The following is a 3,531-nucleotide window of genomic DNA, read 5'->3' on the forward strand; positions in this document are numbered from 1 at the left end:
ACTATGTTCATAATTTACCTATTCAAAATGGAACCATTTTTAATCAATAAGCATCAGGGAGCAATGTGCAAATTGAAATATTAAAAGCACACGAATCTCTTCCGTTTATTCCGTTCCGACCTTAACGTTCTTCCACAAATCCAAGCCATTATCTCAAGGCATTATCAGTAACGGACAAAAGAATAGATTTTGAATAGAAAATAGAATTAAAAATTATTGACAACGATAGAGCATTACGCAATGATGCAGAAATGATGTGAATGAGGCTAGCTGTACAGCATTTAATCGTATATGAGTATGTAAGTAATTTCTTAATTAAGATAAGACATTTAATAATGTATTTCAATGAAACTTTCAGTGAGTGACCTGTCATTTTATCCGATAATAGATCCATTCCATCACATACGTGACTGGAACGAGCTTTATGTTCTGATGCCCCGAACCATACGGTTTGATAGGAATGCAATTGTCATATTGTTTTCCAAAGCTTAATCAATAAAAATCGATTCAATCACAAGCTATGATTGCACATGTAAAATTCCAGTCGTTCTCATTGCTCAACGCATTGCACAATTGAATTGCATTCTAATGGAAACCGTGAAGGAAAAAGCCACAATCCCGCCTTCCGTGCTAGTAATGCACCGATGCAGAAACGCAGTTCCGATGCGCCCAAAACTATGTATAAATGTATGTGTAATGTTTGAAAAACCCCACAGCCAGATTAATTATCTTTTTACAGCAAATTCCACCGCGTGATCGCCGGGCAATTGAATTATAGTTCATTTTGCGCTCGCATTGCCGCATCGTCGTCGCGTTCGTCCTCTCCGGCTAATGCAATAGCACTCACAGAATTCAAAAATAACGTCCTCTGCGCTACGCAAACGTGCGCTTACACGCGGGCGCACTATGTTCGAACAGGGCGTGCGAAGACGCCCCACAAATCATACCAATTAACGCGCGATGCGACCTCGGCAGCAACTAAGGAGCAAAGGGGTGGTGCAACGCGGAGCAGGAAATGAATGTGTCAGAGCGATGTGCGAGTGCGTGCCTTATGGTGTGTGCTTCCGTCCGAAAAGCGGTAGCGGGAATGAAGGGAGTAGGCGGGGTTTTTTAAAACTTTCGCGCCATTCTAGCCACCCACCACCACCGCAGAGTCACATTTTGAAATTCTGCTCATAAATCTGCAATCTCGCATCCCGATAGAGCATTCCGTCAGGTGCTGACTGTTGAGTGTCACAGTGCGGTGCGAGGTGGGGGCTGCATGTTAATTGAATATTCTCCGGGACGCGACACTCTTTCCTCCTCCGTTTCCTTCCACCAGCCGCAGGACCGACGACCACGACGACGACGACGACGATTCCAACGTTTCGACAGGCGACGAACAGGAAAGATGCTCGGTGCTGCTGCTTTCGCCATTCCTTTACGGCATTTCTTCACCTTCACCGAAAGCGAGGTGCACGACGTCGCCGGCGACATTGTTCCGCACGAAGAAGCGAAGACGGATCCTTCCGCCTCGCTACCATTGCGCTGCCGGTGTTGGTGTGGCGACGGCATTAATTTTAAACCCATTCACATCGGCGTCGGCTTCCGTGCAAAAACATTAGTCGAAGCGGTGAACCGTGTGTTCCACGGTGTCGCCACGTGATCCACCGACTTGCGCGGCGCGTTCACAGGACACGCCAGGCACCGCGTGATCCACGTCGCACGAGTCGCTAGAGTTCCGTAGCTAAATGTTGAAGTTGATAGCATAGTTTAAGGCGGGATAGGCTTCTGTATTTTATTTTATTTCTTCGCATTTACTTTTTACATTTTTTTATGAGTGCTTATCCTTTCAAGAGTATCGTGTAAAATTTTAGGATCAATCGAAGCAAAACTGATAAAGATATAGGGTTTTTCGAAAAAAAGAGTTTCACACAAGACTCAATGGATTTCGTTATTTTGAATCGCGATTCCCAAAACCTACGTTTTCAATCTCGGTGTCCATCGTATCATAAAAACTACTGGACCGATTTATTTGAAAATTAAAACACATAATCTGTGCACTATTCACCAGGTAGCCCGGTTGAGTTTTTATGAATATTTTTGATACTTTTTTTTAAATAATTTTTTGAATTATGTAAAGTGTCGTTTTTTGAAGCAACATCGAAAAAATCATTAGGTTTTTCAACTTTGAAAATCTGCCAAAAATCAAAAAATGGGAAATTTCACAATAAATCGACGGGGCTACTAGGATAAACTTATAATCTAACAAAAGAATATTCAATTGTATATTTCAGATGAACCGGCACGTTGCTACGATGGGCACCGCAAAAAGTACATTTTGGCAGACTTGCCTTTCTAGATTGGATGCGATGAACGCAGTTTACATCAAATCTTCCTCCATATAGAACCGAATATTTTTGAAAAGTTGTAGTTTAATATGAGATTATTTTTAAAAAATAAAGTTGAATAGTTTCTTCACTAAAATTCATTAAAAATAAGCCTTTTTTACCCGAACTAACCGAAGTCCCTCCTTAACCTGTGGAGGAATAGTATTGCTGTTGCACCAATAGTTCATTCAATATTTCATAAAAAACATTCTCCAAATGAAGTCCTAATGATTAACTTATTGTAGTTGAAGTATTGAAAGCTGTCATGATGTTGTTTTAATACATTTTGCCCACCGAATTCACCGAATCGAATATCAGGTAGCTAGGTAATTAGATTGTAATGTTAATTAAGTAGTCCAACCACCTCAACGTCCTCCCAATATTACTTCTACCGCGTATTAATGTCAAATTTTCAGCCAAAATACCGGCGTGTAAAAAAAATATTGAATTACGTCCACCAGACGCTCTGCTGTCTGTCGCGCAAAACAACGTCTCCCTCTTTACAAGACCAACCTGTTGTTGGATGGTGAGCATCTCTCTTTCGCTCTCTACCAAAAATTGACGCAGTTAATAATCAACGGTTTGGCGCCCCCCCCCCCCCCCCCCCCCCTAGACGCCACGATGGTTGTCCTTCATCTCCCTGACGTAAACGGAAATGTACACACAGCGCGGCACAAAGAAAATTGGCTCAAAACAAACCGCGCAAATCAGCGCGCGGATGTCTTATTAGCGGTTGTTCTTGCCGGGGTAATATTTGCATAAGAATGGCTTCGCGCTTTCACGAAAAAACAACACAGACCTGCGCCCCCCCCCCCCCCTCCCCCACCTAACCACACCGTCCGCTCACGCAATACAAACGCATTCCCCGAGGACCGAGGCAACCGGCGAAAGAACGAACGAACTCACGAACCGGTCGTCCGTATTGTTTTACACACTCCAAGCCTACTTCTCCCTTGGCAGGATACGACCGGCTACGGCTCCTACGGCGCAAGATGAAGAAAAGCATCCACCTCTTGATCCGCGTCCCATCTCGTCTGTTTCTTATAAGCGACAGAGGTTCCAACAGAACTTGGAACAGGCAGTTCAAGACTCGCTAAGAAGGCCCCGCGAGGAAGGCGCATACGGACAAACTTTCCATAAATTACCGCTCGGTGGTGGTACT

Source organism: Anopheles darlingi, chromosome 2, assembly GCF_943734745.1.
Source record: "Anopheles darlingi chromosome 2, idAnoDarlMG_H_01, whole genome shotgun sequence".
Classification (NCBI taxonomy): Eukaryota; Metazoa; Arthropoda; class Insecta; order Diptera; family Culicidae; genus Anopheles; species Anopheles darlingi.